Source organism: Panthera tigris, chromosome B1, assembly GCF_018350195.1.
Source record: "Panthera tigris isolate Pti1 chromosome B1, P.tigris_Pti1_mat1.1, whole genome shotgun sequence".
In the NCBI taxonomy this organism is placed as follows: Eukaryota; Metazoa; Chordata; class Mammalia; order Carnivora; family Felidae; genus Panthera; species Panthera tigris.
In genome coordinates this window covers 41193664-41217566 of record NC_056663.1, presented here as the reverse complement: position 1 = coordinate 41217566, position 23903 = coordinate 41193664, and the positions used below count along the sequence as shown (strand labels likewise).

The 23903-nt window shown below is 43.0% G+C and overlaps 1 long non-coding RNA gene across 1 annotated transcript; it reads left to right on the top strand.

Annotated features, from left to right (window-relative positions):
• Positions 1-11243: 11243 nt before the first annotated feature.
• LOC107181067 lies at positions 11244-23870 on the top strand. The gene is made up of 2 exons (XR_006216638.1): positions 11244-11578; positions 23391-23870. It is a non-coding gene; the product is annotated as an uncharacterized LOC107181067 (long non-coding RNA).
• Positions 23871-23903: the final 33 nt, after the last annotated feature.

The following is a 23903-nucleotide window of genomic DNA, read 5'->3' as shown; positions in this document are numbered from 1 at the left end:
GAATTTTTTTTTAATGTTTATTTATTTTTGAGACAGAGAGAGACAGAGCATGAACGGGGGAGGGTCAGAGAGAGAGGGAGACACAGAATCTGAAGCAGGCTCCAAGCTCTGAGCTGTCAGCACAGAGCCCGATGCGGGGCTCCAACTCATGGACCGTGAGATAATGACCTGAGCCGAAGTCGGACACTTAACTGACTGAGCACCCACGCGCCCCTTAAATGCATTTCTTAGAGAACACAAAAGATTGAAAATAAATGAAATAAAAGCATTCCACTGAAAAAGGCACAAACATAAAGGGGAAAAACAAAAGGGGTAAACCATACTGTGAAAACAGAAAATAATGGACTAGACAACAAGAAAATCAATATGCCAAACAAACTAAAGAAGAAAACCTCAGGTTTACCGTGAAAAAAATAGAAAACACAACCGAAGGCTATTAGGAATAATAAAAGAACTGTAGACAACATGGAGGTTTTTTAAAAATTGAGAGAACACCGTGCTTAACTTCATGTTGTTAAATTTCAAGTTTAGAGGAAATGGCTGATTTTTAAAGAAAATACAAATGATCAAAATTGAGACAAGGAGTAACATGACCTTGGGTGGTCCAATATTTACAAACACACTTTCCCAGTCTCTTGTTTGTTGATTTTGCTTATGGTTTAACCATGCAGAATGTCTCCTACCCAAAATATACCAATACTCTCCTATAACTCTTCCTTATAATTTATAGCCCTCTTTTTAATTTTTTATGTTTATTTATTTTGAGAGAGACAGAGACAGTATGAATGGGGGAGGGACAGAGAGGGAAGAGACAGAGACTCTCCAGCAGGCTCTGTGCTATCAGCAGGGAGCTGAATACGGGGCTCCAACTCCTGAAACTGTGAGATCATGACCTGAGAGGAAACCAAGAGTCAGAGGCTTAACCAACTGAGCCACCAAGGCGCCCCATATCACTTTTAAATTAACGTCTTCAGTTAGTTTGGTGTGGAGTAGCGGTCTACCTTTGTTTTCTTTCAGATAGATAGTCCACGGTGCCAATGTTATTAACCCAAGAACTACTACTTCATTTTAAAATATACAAATGGCTTACTGTAAAAATTGGCAAAAGATTTGACTGTGCACTTAACTGAGAAGAACTGGAAATGGCAAGTAAATATATGAAAATACTACATGTCATTTTCTTTTAAAAATATCAAAACAATCATGACATATTGTTTTTCACCTATCATATTGAAAAATATTTTAAAATGTGATCATTTTAGTGATGGCGGAGACATGGAAATAGGGCAACTCTTGAAGGTTACTGGTAAAATTAGAAACTTACACAGCCTTTCTGGAAGCAGTTTGGTGGTACCAGCAGAATTTTAAATGCACACACCCTTTGAACTAACAGTCCTCATTCTAAGTATCTGTCATGGAGAAATTCTCACACATGTACACAAATGTATGCATGCAAGAGTTTTAACTGCACCATTTTAATAGCAAAAAAAAAAAAAAATTTGAGAATCACCTAAATGTGTGTAGTAGAGTATGGTGGACCCATACAATGGAATACCATGTACCATGGATGAAAAATGAGTCACATCTATAATATGAAAAGATGTTCACTGCTGTATATATTAAGTGAAAAATACACGTTGCCTTTATATATATTCATTCCGAGGCCATTTTTGAAAGAACCAAATCTCCAAACCACCATATAATTAACAATTTACCTTCTTGAAGTTTTTTTTTTTTTTTTTAACTTTTGATTGAAGTAGAACATAGGTACAGAAAATTACACAGGGAACTCACCTGTGGTCCCACCACTCAGATCAAAAGTAGAACCATTATCTAGGAGTCTGGTGTGCAGGGGTGGGGGGAGTCTAAGCTATATACAGATGTGGTATTTAGCATATGAAAGTAATTGAATAACTGTCAAAATTGGATGAAGATCTCCAAGGAAAAGGTATACAGTAAAACCTTGCTTTGCGAGCATAATTTGTTCCAGAAACATACTTATAATCCAAAGCACTTGCATATCAAAGCAAATTTCAAGAACCATTGGCTCGGTTGTGATCATGGGACTTCCGCGTCAGGTACCACTTGTACTGCAAGACATGGCTCGTTTATCAAGTTAAAATTTATTAGAAATGTTTACTCATCTTGAGTAATACTCGCAGAACAAGTTAATCACAATCCAAGGTTTTATGGAAAGTGAAAATGCAGAGGGCTGAGGACTTGGGGTGAATTAAGATTTAAGGGATAGAGGGGCACCTGGCTTGCCCAGTGGGTTGGGCCTCCAACTTCCACTCAGGTCATGATCTCACAGTTGGTGGGTTCCGCCCTGCTGCCGGCTCTGGGCTGCCAGTTCAGAGCCCGGACCCTGGAGTCTGCCTCGGATTCTGTGTCTCCCTCTCTCTCTGCTCCTCCCTGGCTCATGCTCTCTCTCTCTCTCTCTCTCTCTCTCTCTCTGTCTCTCTCTCTCTCTCTCTCAAAAATAAATAAACATTTTAAAAGTTTTGAAAAAAAGATTTAAGGGATAGAGAGAATACAGTGATCTGCAAAGGAGACTGAGCAGGATGCTAGGGGTAAGAACACAAGGAAAGCTGTCCATCACCTGAGACAACAGGAACGTGTCCAGCACTGGAGTGCCATGGACGCACACCAGGTGGGATTCCTTATGGAGGTGCTTTGTGTCCTGTGACCCTGTCACTCTGTCCACAACTGACCGAACCAGAGGTCTGAGCCCAAGGCCCTGTAGGAGCTATATTGGCCAATGAGTGCCACACCCAGTGACCCTCCTCTCTCTGGATCACACACACACACACACACACACACACACACACACCACAGGGGTACAGAGCAGTGAATGAACACAGAAACAGAAACACAGAAAGAAGGCAGTGGCAGAAGTGTGGCTGGGAAGAAACCATGACGTGGGGCTAAGAGAGGCCACAAAGTGGGCAATATGTCACTGCATAGAGGTGCGGAGGGAGAGGCACAGTCTGTTCCTACCCCCACCCCCTGGGGAAACCACATGCAGCATGTGGGAACCCTCTCTTCCCTGGAGTATGTCTGCTTCCTGGTCGGCCTCTCCTCAGCGCAGACCACAACTACAGATAACCCAAGCGTGACGTTACGCCTAAGGGTGCCCAGTCGGGGGCAGAGGGCTGGCGGCCCAGGGCAAAGTGCCTGAGTCACACTTCTTGTCACATCCTTTTCATTTCCCCCAGTGGGTCCCACGTGAAAGGCCTTTCTGATTGGCTGCCTCCCAGGGGCCAGTGCACCCTGCCTGCTGGCTCTCTAGGGGTCAAGGGCACATAAATAGCTCCTGCCGGGAAAGTGGTCTCAGAGAAAAGGAGCTGCTGCCTGGAGCTACGTAGGGTAAGTGCCCCTGTCTCCAGGAACCGACCGGCTCTCCTTCGGCGCCCAGCCCACTGCCACTGCTTGCCGGTGCTGCTTTCGACCCGGTTTCTGCAGACATCTGCAGGCAGGGGACCCCGAGGGAGAAGAGGTGCAGTGACGTGGCAGGGAGGAGGAAGGGCGGGCTGGGCTGCCGTGGAGAACGCCAGGGCCTTCTGCCCCGTCCTCAGAACGTCCTTCCCGGTTTGCCAAAGGTCCCCGCGCGGCAGGCCTGGCTTCTGCGTACCGCCCCCATGCACCTCGGCCTCAGCCACAGCACCTCCCAGCAGCGGCCCCTGCGGCCCCTGCGGCCCCCGCGGTCCCTCCGCTCCTGTCTGGCAAGACCTCCTAAACCGCAGAGCCCCAAGAAGCAAGTGGTGTTTGCTGACACCGCGGGGCTTTCGTTGACATCCGTGCTCGTGTTTGAGGACGCTGTAGGCGGAGACTCCGAGGAGGGTTCGTGTCGCGCCACCAGCTTCCCGCGCCCCGCACAGCCCCCAATCACCTGAGCACCCCCCCCCCCCGCCTCCGCGCGCCTGGGCGGCTCTCGGAGCTTCCGGAGGCGCACGCAGACCCGGAGCGAGTGCGGGGAGCAGGGCGCAGGGCAAGGGGCAGGGGGCTGCCGGGAGGCACGGTGCGCGCGCGCGCTGGCTTTCCAGTGCAGGTGAGCAGCACTTTTGACGCCTGGGACTCCTTCCAAGAAGCGTCCTGTGTTCACACGACAGGTCCTTGCAGACGCCAGACGGACAGCTTCGCCTTCCAGATGGTGGGGCCGCTGGATCCCCGGGCCCTGAGGGCACTCTCCGGGTCTGCTTCTCCTTAGAGCTTGCTCGGAAGCTCTTGGGGGACGAGAAGCAAGGCCAAAACCATTGCTTGGTGCCTAGTTCCCAGTCCTGCTCCTCAGAATGAAGCTGAACTCTCCGAGGGCCCACAGGCTGAGCCCTCTCGATTACTTTTTCTGCACAGGCAAAGCTTGGTTTTGTTGCCCAGGTTGTGAGTGTTTCCTCTCCCTCCAGGATCTTTACCCAGACTGTGTTTGCTTCCGAATTCATTGTGGGGAAAGGGGACCGCAGGCAAATCCTAGCCCTCCCTACTCCTCCCCCTGCCCCAGGCCTTGAATGCTTGGTATCGTTCTCTCCTGGCAGGCTCACTTCTCACAGAAGTGATATTTCTTTCAGGAAGATGCTGGCAACGGCACCCTTTACCCTTTGCTGGGAAGGAAGCCTTTGGAGTGTGGAACAGAATTAACGTACATAAACCTTTTACATGTAATTCTTTAAAAGGCCTGGCAGAGAGGGTCTGTAAGGACTGCGTGGGTGTGTGGGTTGAGGTCAGGAGGAGTTCTTTACCTTGAAGATAGAGATGCAGCACAGAAATATGCTTTTACTTTCTCTCATTCTAGAAGTGGCTATTTTCCTGGTAACTCAAAATCGTCTGGCAACTTCAACTTTTGCCCCCCCCCCCCCAAAAATGTTTGCTAAAGCATCTTCGCGGTTCATCGCTTAAACACCTGACCTTTCCCCCTCTCCAGCAGATAAGAGTCTGGGGAAACTCTGTCTACCTCAAAATAATGTACTGAAAAAACAGACATTATGAACTATTCAGTACATTTTTAAAGTGTAATTTACCTAGACCCAGTTGCCAGACTTTTGTTCCTATTTGCCTCCACCCCCGTTACACACACACTTTCCCTGTTGTATTTTATCCCCCTGTATTGAAGCTGCTTACTGAACTGCTTGCTTCCCTCAGGGCCTGGGAAGGCTGGGATAGGACTGCCAGGTACATTGTTGGCCACCCCTGAGACACTCAAGACATATGGGTTGAAATAATGAATATTTGTGCCAAGTATGTTCCCAGCTTCATTACATAATGTTCTGAGATCCTTAGTCTTTGAAAGATTTTACCCTCTTTTCAGAGCTTGTTCATTCTCTCAGATTATCATTCATAGATGACAAATGTTAAATAAAAGTGTTGTTTTTTTTAAAAAAAAAATCTTTATCTCCTTTGTCCTTGACTTCTTGGTTGAACAAGCAACATTCACTTTGTTTATTTTGGTCCCTAGAGGTCCTCCCCCAACCCCAATCTCTCCGTGTAAAACAGCCAGGTGGTCTGGGGCGCCTGGGTGGCTCAGTCAGTTGAGCATCCAACTTCCGCTCAGGTCATGATCTCGCGCTCTGTGAGTTGGAGCCCCGCATCTGTGAGTTTCAGCCGAGTCTCTGAATTCAAGCCCTGCGTCGGGCTCTGTGCTGACAGCTCATAGCCTGGAGCCTGCTTCAGATTCTGTGTCTCGCTTTCTCTCTCTCTGCCCCTCCCCTGCTCATGCTCTGACTCTCTCTGTCTCAAAAATAAATAAAACATTAAAAAAAATTTTTTTTAAACCAGCCAGGAGGCTAAAGGGGTAAAGATAGAAGGAGCCAACCCCCAAGCTTCCTGGGGCAGTGAAAACACAGCTGCAGCTTCCTCATCTGATAAGGGACCGCTATTCACACTGTTTCCTCCCCCTCCGTACCCAGGCTTCTATGTCTGGCTTATTAAGAGATGATCACAAAGAGGGTGGGCCAACCGCACAGGGTATGCTGTCAAGATTGGGGGTGGGTCTCTGAAATTAAAGCTGGTAAGAATCAACAGAAAAAATGAGTAGTCAGATATAAAGGTGATTTACCCCTTGAATGTGTTGTAATATAGTTCCCATGAAACTAGGGTTTCTGGAATCTTATTGATGAGCCTTTAAGAAAATACAACTGAAGTCAGGGTCTACCCCTGGAGTAGGGAAGTCTTGGAGGACCAGATGGGTCAGGTCTCTCACAGTGTAGGGGGCCTGGAATCTAGACTTTTGATATTAGCTCCAATGCTGTTACTCCTACAACCACAGAGACAGCTAACAGGATTGAAAAAAAGATGCTGATCAGATCTTTCATTGCCAGATCACCAAGTACTCTACTGAATTAATATTTGATATTTTTATAAAGCCGTATCTTACAAAAAGCATAACTGGTTTTTTGCCCCTTTTTCTTTAAAATTGTTAATTTTGGAAATACACACATGAACTATATGCTACAATTGTAATCCTGTAAGGTTTTTTTGTTTTGTTTTTTGTTTTTGGGGTTTTTTTTTTTTGGTTTTTTGGGTTTTTTGTAACGATAATCTCAGAAAAACAAAAATGGCCCAGGACTCTTTCGCCCTTTCAAACATTCAGACTAACATAAACTGGTTTGATTTATGATAACGTTTCCTATGTCGGTAATTTTTCCATTCAGTGCCCCATTTTACTGTTTTTCTCACACACACCCTGTATTGTCTACCAAATTCCATGTGTTAGGTACTACTTCATTCATTTCATGATTTTATTACACACATGCATAATTTGTTGAGTTTATAGTAGTCATCATGTAGTTTTTACTCATTCAGCAAACATTTATTGAGCAACCACTATGTGCCAGACATCACGTTAATTTTGGGGGATAAAGAGATGAGTAAAACAAAAGTCACAATCCTGTGAGCGGAACCAGACATACAGATAATCAATAAAAATAAATACTGTTAGAGGCACCCAGACAGTGTTAGAAACATGTGAAGGGGAAAAAAAGGAAACACACGCACACACACACACACACACACACACACGGAGAATGAGCCCCTTGGAAGAGATCAGAGAAAGCATCTTATTGGAATTCACCTTTAAAGAGAGGACCTAAAAGATTAGAGGTTTGCCAAAAATTACATTTCAGTTAGCTTGAGTGGTCTTGTTTATATATGCGATTTCCACTAGGCTTTTGAATTATTGTTACCGTAATTGGCAACTCCCATTTTCTTTCCCTGGGAGGCTCAGGAAGGCAGCCATTGTTTTGTTTGTTTGTTTGTTGTTTTTTATTTTGTTTTTATTATTTTTTTGTTTTTTCTCTTTAAATGTTTATTTTTGAGACAGTATGAACGAGAGAGGAGCAGAGAAAGAGGGAGACAGAGGATCTGAAGTGGGCTCTGCGCTGACAGCAGTGAGCTCGATGTGGGGCTCAAACTCAGGAACTGTGAGATTATGACCTGTGCAGAAGTCGGAAGCTCAACCTCAACCGACCGGAGCCACTCAGGTGCCCCGGTAGCCATTGTTTTAATGGAGGTGATAATGGCCAGTGGGAGTGGATTTTAGAAAATGGAGAGCTGGGCAAAGAGGAGGAGATGTTCTGCTTGGCCAACTGTTTTTGGTTGCTTGGCAGATAGAACTCTATACAAGTACAACTTTGGGGGTATATAATGTCACCAAAGGCTTTAAAGTAATACATTTCCTTTTTCCTTTTTTTAAAAACTTTATCATCAACCTATTGATGTTGATTTGGTCTCCCAAGTAGACGGTGCTACTGCTAAGGGTATGAACTGACCTATGGATTCTATTATTCCAGTAAATTTGGCATTTTCAATTATCCACCTAATTAATAAATGAGCCACTTTCATCAGTGTCTCCTGTAGCTTTGATTATCACAAATCAGTCCCCAGAACCAGATTATCTTGCTGTGAATTGGCAACATTGGGTCTGTGAATTTTCAAGCTGAGGACCACAGTGTGGATGCAGACTGAAAAACTTCTTTCTTCTTCATTTTGCTCTTAACTGCAAAGTCCCTGCTTCCTAAGTCAGAATGTTCTTGTATTGATCTAATCCAGCATGTGTATCAGCCATATTCTGATGAGTCTCAGATTTATATCACTGGATCTCTCCTCCCAACTTCACAACTCCTATAGCAGAGAAGGGCATCACAAGTAGTGGTTCCCCCAAAAATTAAAAATAGAATTACAACATGATCTGGCAATCCCACTTCGGGGAATAGGTCCGAAAGAATTGAAGGCAGCATCTCAGATATTTTTACATTCATATTCACAGCAGCATTATTCATAATAGCCAAAAGGTGAAAGCAACTCAAATGCCCATCAATGGATGAGTGGGTAAAGTAACTGTTGTATATACATACAACAGGACATTTAAGGTTGAATACTTAAAAAAAAAAAAAAAAGGAAATTTGGATGCACATGGATGAACCTGAAAGGCATTATGCTAAGCAAAACATGCCAGTCACAAAAAGACAAATATTGTATGATTTCACTTAGATAGGAGTATGAGGTATGAGTAATCAAACTCAGAAACAGAAGTAGAATGGTGGTTGCCTAGGGCTGGGACAGAGAGGGAATGGGAGTTTTTGTATAATGGATATAATTTTTGGTTTTTCAGGATGAAAAATTTGCAAAGATTGGTTATACAATAATGTGAATATACTTAACACTACTGAGACATTTAGAAATGGTTAAGATGGTATATTTTAGGTGTATTTTATGATTAAAAACAAATTTTATTTTTTTTAATTTTTTATTTTTTTTAAATTTTTTTAACGTTTATTTATTTTTGAGACGGAGAGAGACAGAGCATGAACGGGGGAGGGTCAGAGAGAGGGAGACACAGAATCTGAAACAGGCTCCAGGCTCTGAGCTGTCAGCACAGAGCCCGACTCGGGGCTCGAACTCACAGACCGCGAAATCATGACCTGAGCCGAAGTCGGCCGCTTAACTGACTGAGCCACCCAGGCGCCCCAAAAACAAATTTTAAAAAGAAAACACCTTTTGCTTAATTTGTCTTTTTCTCTTGGTGCTTGGAAATGAGCACTGATTTTGCTGGTTGTTTAGTAAATATTTGTGTTTCACCTCTTAATGTCAAAGGCTTTTACATGAAAAGGTATCCATGGAAGGGAGAGAAGTTATACAGCACACTTATGGGATTATTCTACTGGGGGGAAAGAGTATCTTTTTTTTAATGTTTATTTATTTTGAGAGAAAGAAAGAGAGTGTGTGCGTGCAAACAGGGGAGGAGTGAAGAGAGAGGAAGAGCGATCCCAAGCAGGCTCCATGCTGTCAGTGCAGACCCCAATGTAGGACTTGATCTCACGAACCGTGAGATCATGACCTGCGCTGAAATCAAAAGTCCCACATATTGGGAAATTAGCTCAAAGTCAGAATGACATGGGGGTTGTTAAAACTCTCACTGAAAACTTGAACACTGTAGTCCCTCTTTTTGAATGGACTATCAAGCTTCATCAGGCTTTTAAGATTACTCATCTAGTTTTTGTATTAAAAGAGTATTTTCATTCTAGTAAATACCTCAACAATCTAAAGACAGTCCAAACTCACCATGACAAGGAATTTAGTGTTGGATGTAAGTCTAGTCATGGTATAGGCAATGGACTTTCCATATAGATAAACCTACTTTGTGTCTAACTCTTCAAGCATTACTTGCTCATTTTATCTCTCCCATTTGTACTCTTCTGCCTAGAAATGAGTATGATAGAGATGTGCCCAGATCATTGACCTCTGCAAACAAAACTCTGGAGACTGAGGAAACCATATTAACCCAGTTCTTATTGGCTCCCTCTTCAAAAGGAGGTTTGATTGCCTTCCTGCACTGAGGTTTAAAGAACGTGCCAGTGAATATGTGCATGTTCTTGTGTGTGTGTTGATACAACTGAGTCTACTATTTGGCTGGGCAAAGAATCAATAGCATTTGTGTTGAGCCTCTAAAATGTGTGAAACATTTTTTAATTTCAAAATTATTGTATAGAAAGAACTGTAATATATGGCAAGAATTGTAAGAAAATGTAAACATGAATACACAAAAGCAGAACAAATAACAGACTACTTCCAAGTTTTGACCGGTTCTGGGGGCAGGAAAGGAGACCAGATATAAGAACCCAAGAGCATTTAAGATGGTGGTGACCACTTTAAAACTCTAGCCCTGGCACTGAGGAGGACACAAAAATGTATGATGTCCAGTATTCTTTTATGGAATTTAATCTAGTGGAAGATTTGACATGGCCATGCATTATTCAACTTTGTATCATTGGGACCCTGGCAAAAACTGGCCATATAGGAAGGGCTCAAATGAAGGTAGGTTAAATGAACAGATAAATGATTGAGTTCACAAATATGTGATAACACCCAAACAGGTGTGGGGATGAGTGGTCCAGTGTTTTTGGAGCACAGCCATCATTCTTACAGTCAGATTTTGAGGTCTAAGGATGTGGACTTTACCCTGAAGATTTATTATCAGGTTATTTAGCAGGGAATGGCAATCTGACAATAGTATAAAGAATGAAGGGGGCGGGGGAGGGAGGGCTGCTTTTGGAGGCAAAAATGTATTTTAAGAGCAAAAAGAAGAAGGGTTAATTTTTTTTTTCTAAGAAGAATCCACTTTAGGGAAGATGATACACTTGGGTTAGGCATTTGAAGTCCAAGAGATGGTGAGAAATACACAGGCAAAGTCCAGCAGGCACGAGCTAGACTTCAGCGGAGAGATCCCTTCCGAGTTGAAGTAGACGTTGGAGAGTTACACCTGCGAGGGAACACGGAAATCGTCCTTACAAACCCCTTGAACTCCCTGGCTTCACTAGTAAGACAGATGAGACTCAGGGATGATACTGATGATGGCGATAATGATGATGATGATGATGGTGGTGGTGGTGGTGGTGGTGGTGCTGGCAGTGACGGTAATGGCAGCTAATGTTTCTTGAGCATTCCAGGCCTCGGGCTACGTTCTTTACATCCAGAACTGTATCTCACCGAATACTCCCAACAGCCCCAAGATGACAAGATAATTTAGTGACTCAAGCCTCTTCTTGCTGATCAGGGCTGATTTCACTCTCTTTAGAATCTATACGAGCGCACCTCGGGGAAATGAAGTAGCCAGTATTCAGGCCCGGGCACAGCTCAGAAACGTGGAGACTCCCTTTTACGAAGCGCAGCCCCTTATCAGAGCAGGAATCCTGGGGGATGCGCGCCACATTGAGGGGCAGGCGACCAGGACCCTGGAAGCACAGTACCAGCCTCCGCGGCTCCGGGCCAGCCCGAGGTAATGGCAGCTGGCCCGCCAGGGGGCGCCTCTGTCGGTACCGGGCGCGCCCGGCCGTGGGCAGGTGACGAGGCGCCCTGTCCCCCGCCCCGCCTCTCGGGGCCCCCGCCCGGCGCGCGCCCGGCGCTCGGGTGCCGGGCGAGAGATTAAACGGCGGGAGGGGTGGGGATGGGACGCGAGGGGTCACGTCAAAGCGGCGTAGACAAAGGGCGGGCGCGCGCACGTCTTTACGCACGCCTCGGCCGGCGGCGGCGGCGGCCAAGGGCGGGAGGGATCGTTCACGGAGGGACTGGGAGCCCCGGAGCCTCGCCGTCGGTGAGTATGACCGAATTGTCCCCCGTCCTGAAGGTCACTGGCCCCAGGGGAGCCGACAACGGGCTGGGGGGTTCGGGGCGAGGAGCCCAGCGAGGGGCCGGAGGGCCGGGGACACCCTCCCTACGCCGCTCCGGCGTCAGGAGGCACCATTGCCGCTTCCTGGGGTTTCCCAGCCGGTCGGAACGTTCCGCCCCCTCGCCCGCAGTGGAACAGTCCGCGCCCCTCCCCGGGCGCTGGCCGCGCCGCCCTGCTGTCCCGCCACAGCGCCCCGGAGCCCGCGCCCAGCCCTCCCCGAGGCCGGTGCTGGGCTGGTCCCTCCACTCCCTGCTCCGGCCGGCTCCTCTCCGAATGGGCTCTTCGGAGTTCGCCCGCATCCCAGGTGCTCCGCAGTCCGCACCCCGAGCGTGGAGGAGTGGAGCCTGGGAGGGCTGAAGGGGGGTGGGGGGTAGTAGAGATCACGAGGAAGCGCCTTCACCTGTGATTTCTTTTCTTAGGTACTTTGGCTTCCCCGGGATTGATATTCTCCTCGCTTGTTCTCCAAAGGAACCCATTTTTCTTTCTTTAGAATTCCCTAACCCCCGAAATCCCTTGCCTTTCCGTTTTGATTTCATGTCCTGCAAGGCATCCTCCTACCAGAGGGTTTATTTCCTCACTTCCGTTTCACATAGGGTTTTAACTTTCGCTGTTTAAAAGTTTAGGGAAAATCTCCCGCATGAAACATATGGTATAGCTTTGTGGAAACAAGTTCATTACTGTACTAGATCTAAGTGCCTCTCACTGCTCGTGCCCTCCGTGCCATGGATCTTCTCAGTGATAACCTTCTTGAGAACAATTCCTTTCTGGTTCATTTTCCTTAATTTTGGCTGAACTTTGAGTGCCTCTCTGCTTAGTTTCGTATCCTGTCGATTCTGTCTCAACCCAAGGGAAATGGTGTGAAAGCAGTTATCCTATGCCAGAGACTGTAGGAAAGAGTTCTGTAATAATGCCATTCTTCTCTCACTTTGATAGTGATTTTTTTTTTCCAACTTTGTATTATGGAGAATTTCAGACATACAAAAATAGCTGAATAATAAACCAGCATGTATTCATCATCCAGCCCCAACAGTTGATCTTTACATTAAGTCTGTCCTATCCACATCCCTATCCATCCCCCCCACACCTGGCAAGCTCTGGGATAAATCCTTGATGTCAAAAGTAGTTTGGGATTCAAAATAAAAATCTTACTGTTGTATAAAGTCATAATGTACTTTTTGGGGACATATTCTATTGGAAGTCCTTTGACTAAGAAATACATAAGCATTGGAGAGGGGCCAAAAAAGAGTATCTAAAATGATGAAGCTGCTGGAGGACAGGTTGAAACAAAAAGTCTTTCAGATCTGGATGAGAACTTCCAGATCATGTTGTCTAACTTCTTCATTTCTGATGCCACCTCAAAGTCCATAGAGGTTCAGTGACTTGTCCAGATCTACAGGAATAAGAGTCCTGAGTCTGGAAACCTCTCCCAACTCCACATTCAGTCTCCTTTTTCCTGTACCATAGTCCTTGCCTTTAAAAGTTGTATCTTTCAGGAGAGGAAAACGTGTAGAAGGGCTGTAACTGAAAACTCTTACAATGAAAGGTTTGGATGGGTTAATATGAACTTTTCCATCAAATTCCAGAATAATGAAACTAGGGGATCTGTCTTAAAATGTTTCTTAAACTAGGGGCGCCTGGGTGGCTGAGTTAGTTGAGCGGCTGACTCTTGGTTTCAGCTCAGGTTGTGATCTCATGGTTTGTGAGTTCTAGCCCCACATTGGACTCCGTGCTGACAGCATGGAGCCTGCTTGGGAGTCTTCTCTCTCTCCTTCTCTCTGTCTCTCTCCAAATAAATAAATAAATAAATGTAAATACTTCTTTAGATATGGGACAGATGAGAAATTCTAATCACAGCTTTTAGGAAGCATGGGAAAATTCTGACCTTAGAAGGGGAATACCAGACTGAGAGTACGAACAAACTTAAAAAAGATGTAGACAACATTCACAACTATTTAAGAAAAGGGTAACTAAGGGGAACTGGGATGATTTGGTATTCGATCCTGAAATTTTGCTCTTGATGACAAAGAGAAGATAGCACCCTTCCAGGAAACATCCTTTCTTGCTATTAACAGATAAGAATCCTAGGCTGGATCTAACATGGATTAGGCACTTGTTTTTGTTTTTGTTTTTGTTTTTGTTTTTGTTTTTATAAATAAAACAATGGTATGCATTTCTTAGCACACTCTGTGCTGTTAAGTTTTCTTATCTCCAGAAAGACCGGTAAACTCAGTACTTGTACCCCAATCTCCACCCTTAAAGTTGGAGGGGATATTGTACCTCCAAAGAATGTTGTGAATAAAGGAATCTTTGTATTTAGAGGTCATATAGAGTTTGCTTATAAATTTAGGTTCTGTAATGTGACATAGTTATTTATAAATTATTTTCAGGATGGCCTTTTGTTAGTTTGTGACCTAAATGCAGTGGTTGTCATGCTCATCCAGCTTTTGGAAATAACCGGTTAAATAGCAGTATCTGGGTGTGTTGGTAAATCATTACCCATAATGACATGGGTGTGGGGAGAAATCTTATGTTTTGTGTGGGGTTTTTTGTGTTTGTGGCTTCAGAAAGTACAGTGGTTAGGATTCTAGCCTGGTAAAAATGGTTTTTGCTGAAGAAAAAAACATTTATCTATGTGCACATCACAAAATGTTACATCTTATTATAGATTTCTTGCTTTCTGGAGATAGAAGCTAGAGATGATTTGACCCTGGTTGAAATATATTGTAAAATTGTTTCTTCAAGTAAAGTAGAACCTGATTATAGCCTGTCATTTACTTCTTTCTGTATCATTATGCTCAAGGGAGGACTTGACCAAATATCATCAATTCCATGTTATCACTAAACTACAAAATACTTACTATAGCATGAAGAATGCTTTTTAAAAGCACAGAAGTTTAGAGTTGGTAGGAATGTTAAGATTGGAGTTTTTCCTAACTCTTTAAAGGTGCTGTCTCTCCTTTAAAACACAGGCACACATATACACCTGTCACCCAGTCACAGGGTTTTGTCTCCTTTCATTGGGCACTCTTTTAATTTGCCTTCTGGAGTAGTTGTTAGTGTATTTGGATTGCACTTCCTTTTAGACTGTAAGCCTAAGATCTGCAGTATTAGAATAATGCTTTGTAAGAAGGAGCCTAATAAATTTCTGTTGACGTTTTGAATTAAAATACCAAAAAACTGGTGAGGAAATTTAAATCCACGGAAGCGGAATGAGTTACAGACCAGATAGTAACAGCTGTGCCTGAACCCTTAGCCAGAAAGACTCCTGAGTTCCAATTCTAAGCTCCTCCACTCTACCATTTTCTTCACACCACAAAGCAATGGGGAAGGAAAAAATATTATATGTATATATATTTTTTTTCTTTACCAGTTAGACATATTTTATTTTCAGGGTCTGCTTAAAAGTTTTTGATCAGTGCTATCCAGTAAAATACACACCACATGCGTTATTTTTTAAATGTTTTTTGTGTTTATTTTTGAGAGAGAGCACAAGCAGGGGAGGGGCAGGGAGTGGGAGACAGAATCCGAAACAGGCTCCAGGCTCTAGCTGTCAGCACAGAGCCCAGTGCGGGGCTCAAACCCACGAACTGTGAGATCATGACCTGAGCCAAAGTTGGATGCTTTACCGACTGAGCCACCCAGGCGCCCCCATAATTTTAAATTTTGTAGTAGCCACTTTAAAAAAAAGGACAAAGAAACACATGAAAATCATTATAATCATATATTTTATTTAACCAAAATGATCCAGAATATCATTTCATTGTATAATCAATATACAGATTATTAATGAGGTCTTTTACATTCATTTTTTTCATAGTCATTTAAATCTAGTGTGTACTTTACAGCACATTTCAGTTTGGACTACCCACATTTCAAGAGCTCAAGAGTTCTGTGTGGTTAGTGGCTGCTGTGTGGGACAGTGCAGATCACTGTCAGCTGAACATAAAGAGAAAGGAGCATTTTAGGTTCTTAGTAATACTCTGTTCTGAGGTTAAAATAGAGTTTGTGGTTGTGATCATTCGTTTTTTTGTTTCATGTTTTAGTGTAGTTAGGATTGTTTCAAATTTGTGGCACATTGAACAAAGAAGTCTGCCAGTCCACAAATTTTGTACCTTTGTGATGAAACGCTTTCTCTCTTTTTATTTTTTTTTTTATTTACTTTTATTTATTTTTTGTCTGTGGGATCAAACTTCTCTCTCTTTTTTTAAAACCATCTTCACAATGTTTAAGTGTATAGTCCGGTAATAATGCTTTCTAATTTCAAATAACACTGTTTAGTTTTGGGGGGTGAGGGGTGGGGAAAGCTTGGTTTTTTAAAAAAATAGCCCATAGCAAAACTTAGTAATAAAATAACCTAATAAAAAATAGGCAAAAGATTCAACACTTCACCAAGGTAGATGGATGGTAAATAAGCACAAAAGATGTTCAGTGTCATTGGTCCTTAGGGCAAATTAAAGTTATGAGTTACCACCTCACATCCATTAGTATGTCTAAAATTAAAAAGACTGATCCTATCAAGTGTGAGTAAGGTTGTGGAGCAAATGGAACTTTCATACATTGCTGGTGAGGGTGCAAAATGGTACAGCCAGCTTAGAAAGCAGTTTGGCAGCTAAATACACACCTACTTGAGACTCAGTCATTCTATTCCCAGGTTATTTACCAAGAGAAATTACAATGTGTATCCATACAAAGACTTGTAGATAGCAGCTTTATTTGTGACAGTCCCAAACGGGAACAACCCAGTTGCCTGTCAGTAGGTGAATGGATAAACAAATGTGGTATAGCCATACATTGGACTGTAGCTCAGCAGTAAAAAGGAATGTTGCTGCATACATGTTGATGTGTGCAGCAACATGAGTGATTCCTCAGAATAATTATGCCTAGTGAAATAAACCAGACAAAAAGATCTAAAAAACAAAAGGCAAGGAAGTTGCTTCCAGTTACATACACAATACTCAAATGTAAAAGTGCCATTTCTGAAATGAGCTCCCGGAGCAGTGTTCTGAGACGTCTTGGTCATAAAACCCCAGCAAATCACATTGTTCTTTCTTAGGCTGATTGCCCCAGAATATCAAAATATCCTGTGTCCTTTGTTCTTTTTTTTTTTTTTTTTTTTTCTTTTCCAGCTTGGAAGACTTAATGTTGCCTTGGGAGAACTTGGTAGGATGTTACTTGTTACCCAGTTCCAACTCAAGTTAGCCCTTGTAGGCAAGGGGAAAGTACTTAAGGTCAGAACAACTTTACTTAAGACCAAGACCCTGAAACTGACCATATATTACTGTCTTCTTTCTAGTGAATTGAGTTATCCTTTAACTGTATCTTGGCTTTATTTTGAACCATTTATTTTATCTAGGATTAATGTCTGCTGTATGTGTATTCTTGGTTTTTTAGCACTTCAGGTTCACTTCAGCATAGTGGCTCTGAGCGCTGCCCTATTTCCTTGGAAACACTGTACGTTTGCTCCTAGGCCCTAGTTTACTATTCAAGCAAATTTCTTGTACTCCACTACTCTAATACATTTGACATTAAATTCACACAGCACTATTACCTGTTTAAAATGATAAATACAATTTTATTTTTATTTTTTGTAAGTTTTTTTCATTTTTTAAGTTTGTTAATTTTGAGAGAGGGCGAGAGTGCGAGCTCGCACATGAGTGGGGGAGGGGCAGAGAGAGGAGAGAGAATCCCAAGCACGTTCTGCTCTGATAGCACAGAGCTCATTCTCAGAACCGTAAGATCATGATCTGAGCTGAAATCCAGAGTCAAAATGCAGAGTCGGTGGTGGCTGACTTGAGCCACCCAGGTGCCCTGATAAATACAATTTTAAAAATAGCAAAAAGATAAAGTGACCTCTCCCTTCCACTCCTAGAGGCGGCAACTGTAGCCATTTTGTGTGTATGTTTCCAGAGATCTGTATCTTTGCAAATACATACAAACTATGTATTTTTTCCTTTTCCTCTGTCACAGTTGGTATTTACTCTGAATATTGTTCTGCCTCTAACTAGTAGATTGTTTCTTATCTGTACACAAGTAAATGTCTTTCTTCTTTTAGCAGATGAATAGTGTTCCATTGTATCTTCTGTTAATGGACTTGGGCATTTCTTTTGATATTTATTACAAACAGTGCTACAGTCAGTAACCTTGCACACATCATTTTGTATATGCATCAGTACAGGGTTTCTCAACCTTGGCACCATTGTCATTTGGGGCTGGATCATTCTTTCCCATAGGAGGTGATCTGTGCATTACAGGATGTTTAGCAGCATCCCTGACCTCTCTGTACTAGTTGCCAGCAGCTCCCTATCCCAAGTTGTGACAACTAAAAATGTCTGCACGTGAACCAAATGTTTGGGGGAGGGAGAAGGTGGGCAGGCGTAAAATGGCCTTTGGGTGAGAACTACTGTTCTAATTTATCTTGAGGATAAATTTTCAGAAGTAGAATTGCTGGAGCTAAGGTTATGTGCGTGTAAAATTCTCATTGCATTTTCTGAGTTGTTCTCCATAGAGGATGTACCATTTTTACACTCCAACAAGCAGTATTTGAGGGTAATTTCTCATTTTCACCAATACAGTGGTTTATAAAAGAAATTGGTTTTTTTTTTGTTTTTGTTTTTTGGAGGGTTTTTTTGGCCATCTCACTAGTTTTAATTCCCATTTCTATGCTTTACAGCTAACCTTTTTATTGAGCGCCTAGCACTTGCTAGGCAGGTAGTATTTTTTGGCATGTGGGTTTTAGGACATACTTTGAAATGCCTTCCTCTCTGTAGCCCTCTTAAAGTTTAGCATTTGTAACCGAAGACAATACTCTGGGTTTCTTCTGACCCTAATGGAATGGTAGTACGTACCATTTATTGAGATCTAATATGTGATAGACATTGTGCTTGAAAAATGCATTAACCCTGTGTTTTTTTCCTTTGAGTTGATATGTGGTGGCATCCCTCTGGGTATAGTCTGGTAGTCATGGTCTCCTGAAGTAGGAAGTTTCGTGGTGCAATTGACCCTTGAGCAACCTGGGCAGTAGAGGCGCTGACAAAATCTGCATGTAACTTCGACCTTCCCCAAACTTATAGCCTACTGTTGACCTGAAGCCTTACTGATAAATAGTTGATTGATATATATTTTGTTCATGTATCATGTACTCTATTCTTATTAAAAAGTAGTAAGCTAGGGACATCTGGGTGGCTTAGTCAGTTAGGCATCCGACTTTGGCTCCAGTCATGATCTCACAGATCATGAGTTCAAGCCCTACATTGGGCTCTGTGCTGACAGCTCAGAGCCTGGAGTCTGCTTCAGATTCTGTGTCTCCCTCTCTCCCTGCCCCTTCCCTGCTCACGCTCTGTCTCTCTCTGTCTCCCTCTCAAAAATAAAATAAGCATTAAAAAATTTTTTTAAAAGAAAAAAGTAAGCTAGAAAAAGAAAATGTTATTAGTAAAATCATAAGGGAAAATACAGTATTGTATCAGAAAATAATCCACATGTAAGTGGACCCATGTAGTTCAAACCCATATTGTTATTCAAGTTTCAGCTGTATTTGGTTTTGCAGTTAGGAATCATAATAGTCTCTGACTTGTGATTGGATCAAAATTGGTTTAGATGACCTATATTAAATTAAGTTCCCTCTGTTATTTTCTTTCCCAGAATTATCTTTGCCTTGCTAACAATCATCAAAGTGTGAAATTACGACTTTGTGTATGCTTATTTGTTTAACACTTGTCTCTAGGCACTAAATAATGCCTGACATAATGTGTGAGACATAGTAATGTGCCCATTGAGTATTTGTTGAATGAATGAACTCATCACTCTCAGATCTGAGGAGCCCTGGAAATTGGGTCATTTGGGGGCTTAAAGTCCCAGATTTGCCATTCAATGGCTTGAAGAGTTTAGGTAACTTAGTGATGGGCTCTGTCACATTCCTAGGATGAAGCCACCCTCCCTCCTAAAAGGCTCAGAACTACTTGGTTCTTCTGTTTTTCTCTGGACCATTTGGGCTCCTGGGGCAACTTTGGTCCAAATTACTCTCAGTGAGTCTGGCTGAAAGCTGTGGAAGTCAGGAGAATGAGTAAATACCTCATGCTTGTGGAGTCATGGTTATATTTACGTGAAGCAAAGTGATATCTTCTCTTAACTGAACAGTCATCTGGGAATTGTGTGGTAGAGCTCTGAAGTGACTGATTTTCTGATATTATTTCCAGAGATCAAAGTTTGTATTATGGGGCCTAAGACACCAACCAGTCTTCCAGATTTAATGGCTGCTCTGCTGATCCAGCAAGATATTTGGGACTCTGTTTGATAACTGTGGTTTGCTTGCTGTTTCTCTTTACTTCTGAGAATCTACATGGGGATTGTTTAGTCTTGGCCAGATAACTTGTTTGGCTACGTTACTGTTCTCTGTTCTGGAGTCTGGCACCCATAAACATGAACTCGAGGGGTGGGGTGGAACCATGGGATGGGGCGTGAGTTCAGTGCCTCTCAGAGGAAAAAGGAGCAGCTGGGTCATGGGTTGGCAAGCTGCGTAGGGTGAGATAGTAAATAGGTTTTGCTGTGGTCTGTGTCATATTATTCTTCATTTTTTACAACTCTTTAAAGATGTAAAAACTATTCCTAGCTCACTCCTGGCTTAGAAAAACAGTCCAAAGCCAGATTTGGCCTTTGGGCTATGGTTCATCAACCCCTGAAGAAATTAGTTTATTGCTAAATGTGTTTGATGTTTTGAGGACATGAACCCAGAATAACCTTGGGAATTCTCAGTTGATTGTGATTCAAGGAAAAGAGATCTAAACTCTGGCATGGGAAGTCAAAGGACCCTGGTGTCAGTCATCTTGGGTCCATGGAACCCAGGGTAACCTTGACCAGTGGGACACAGGGGTTTTGTTCCTTCTTTCCCATGGGAGTGCTAGACAAGGGGAACAAGGACAGAAGAGTGGAACAGAGATGTGGCCCTAGAATTAGGCTGGAATGAGACAGGTTTAAAGAATACAGTGACTCAGCAAATTAAATGAAGTCTCAGAAATATATCTAATTTCCTCAACCTCTGTTGGTGTGCTGTTAAAAATCTGGCATGTACAGTCAGTTTAGCCAGTTTATAAAAATGAAAGAGCAGGTTTGTACCTTGGATTCTGAGAACTCCAAATTCTGATACATGAATCCAGATTCGCCTTGTGGTTTTTCTCTGACCACAAGAAGTTCTGTAGAGCAGCTCTGCCATGAAGGAAGTGTTCATTCATTGCAATATGGTAGTTTGGGAGGTAGGAGGGCATGGTTAAAGAGCTTGGGCTAGGAGACAGATCCACTGGTGCAAATTCGTGCTCCGATACTTAGTAGCTGTATGATTCCCTTAACTTCCGTGATCCTCTAAGCCTTGATTTCCTCCTTTGTAAAATAGCAGTGATGATAAGAACTCCACCACAGGGCTGTTGTGAGACGTAAGTGAGGGTAGGGTATGTAAAATGTTTGTGAGGTTAGCTCAGGATCTGTCACGTTGCATTCAGTATGTTAGCAGTGATGATAGTGCAGAAGTGGAAGAACTGGAGGATCCCAAACAGGAACTAGTATTTGTGACTTGGTGCCACAAAATGGCATGTCTTTTTCATTTAATCACCAAATGTACGGGACTGTACTGGGAGCAGTACTGGGTTAGGAGTCAGAAGAGGGGGATCTGTCTGTGTCTTGCTTATTTCATGATGGGTGATGTGGAAATAATACTGTTGACAAGTTCTGAGAGAAGATGTGAAAGGTTTTGAGAGTTCTGTGCAGAAAGGCACTGGACACAGTTTAAGGTGAAGGTTGTAACCTGCTGTCTGTTCAGGTTCTTGAACGTGTAAATGCATAGGAACAGAGCCAGAGGTGACTGGTGCAAAGCCCCGCTGTGTGCCAGAGATTTGAAAAGGTGCTCCCAAGTGCAGGGCTTGCACTGGTAACTTGTGGTTAGAAGTAAGTAATGTAAGGGACGCCCGGGTGGCTCAGTCAGTTAAGCGTCCAACTTCCATCCAGGTCTTGATCTCGCGGTTCCTGAGTTCGAGTCCCACGTTGGGCTCTGTGCTGACAGCTCAGACTCTGCTTAAGATTCTGTCTCCCTTTCTCTTTGCCCCTTTCCTTGCTCACATTCTCTCTCTCAAAAATAAATAAGAACATTAAAAAAATTTTTTTAAAGGAATAAGTAACCTAAAATTGAAATACTTTTGTTAAGATATTTAAAATAGTGGAGTTTATGAGTGGCCATGTTAAGTGGAAAAAGCCAATCCGAAAATATAATTCCAATTATAAGACATTCTGGAAAAGGCAAAACTATGGAGACAGTAAAAGATCAGTGGTGGCCAGGGGTTCGGGAAAGGGAAGGATGAGTAATTGGAGCACAGGGGATTTTAGGGCAGTGAAAAACTACTGTGTGATAGTATAATGATGGATACATGTGCTTATGCATTTGTGCAGGCTTCTAAAGCATACAGCACCAAGGGTGAACCCTGATGTAAGTGTGCGCTTGGGGTGACTATGACGTGTCAGTGTAGGTTCAGCAACACTTGTAACAAATGCACTTTTCTAGTGGGGATGTTAATAATGGGGGTGGCTGTATATATGTAGGGACAGGGTACATGGGAAATCTCTGTATCTTCCTTTCAGTTTTGCTATGAACCCAAAACTGGTCTACAAAGAAGTCTTTAAAACAGAAGAGAATGACCAATGTGGGGAGATAGACAGCTAGAGAGAGGAGTTTAATCTCCTTGGAGAAAACAGACAGTATCTTTTTTTTTTTCTTTTTTAAATGTTTATATTTGAGAGAGAGAGGGCGTGAGCAGAGGAGGGGCCAAGAGAGGGAGATGGAGATTCTGAAGCGGTCTCTGCACTGTCAGCACAGAGCCTGATGCAGGGCTCAAACCCACAAACCCTGACATTATGACCTGAGCCGAAGTTAGATGCTCAAGTGACTGAGCCACCCAGGCACCCTGGGATGATGTCTTATAAAATTAAAACTGTTTCCTTTTCCCCTGCAATTCCATTTCTAGGAATTTATCTTGAAAATATATTTATATTTGTATTTGCATGTGCATTTTGTGTGCTAAATCACATATACACGTGGTTATTCATTACATTATTTATAACAAAAATGTAGTGTCCAACCTCAGGAAACCAGTTAACTAATTTATGGTACGGTAGTTGAAAACTGTGCACCTGTGAAGAGTGAGGGAGCCCTGTATGCACTGATGGAATATTCTTGCAAGATATAATAAGCTAAAGACACAAAACAAAAAAAAAAAACCCAAGTTGAAGAACAGTGTGCTGAGTATGGCATCATTATTGTTGCCAGATTGAGGGGGGGTGAGCAGAAAAAATCAATTGAGATTTCCTTGTATAAGCGTAGAATTCCTTGGGAAGAATATGAGGCCGATAACATGGTTGCCTCTGCAGATAAGAACTCTGGGTAGCTGGGGGACAAGTAGGAGGGAAATACACTTTTCACAGTATCCCCTCTTTGAGAATGTGTCATATATCCATATACTTTCTATTCAGAAAGTTGGCCACAGATACTATTGAAATCGAAAGCTTATATGGAACATCTCTGTGCTTTCATTCCACGTGTGTCTGCTACCTGTTGTTCTGCCCGCTCCCTTTGCCCTTGATGACTTGAGAAGCTGGCACTGAATGTAGGCTTACTCTAAAACAGCTCCCCTCCCCACCAAAGCATATCAATGTTTCTCCTCTTGATTTGTGTGACTGATGGTGTTTCTCTTTCCACCCCCAGCTTTGGCAGCATGTAAGCAACTTCTTGCCAAGAACCCAGGTCACCGCTGAGAAGGGGGCCTCAGGGAGAAGAATATCCAGAAGAAACCAATGCCAGACGCATCTGGAGTTGCACTCCGCGCAAGCAGCATGAGACATTCTGTGCCAGCATCTGTGTCCTGCTGGCCAAGACTGTAGCTCTCCAGGTTGGAGGGTCCTGGACGCAGCACGCACCAGGAGTCTCTCCAGAGGAAGAATGGGGCCAGATATGAACTTTCTACAATGAACACAATTTTCAGCTTATGAAGGAGTTTTAAGTAAAACAATTATTTAATTTCCACATATTCAAGTTCAATAGCCTTCTGTGTGAGGTGCCAGCAGTCACCCCCCTCCACAGAAGTTATCAGGATTATTCTGGCACCAAGTTGAACTCTTCTTGGTACTTCTGGCAATGACAGATCTTCGGGACAGATTTATCTGCTAAATGCTCTTGAGCAGGAAAGAAAAAGTAAAACTTCTAGAAGGAAAGGAGCAT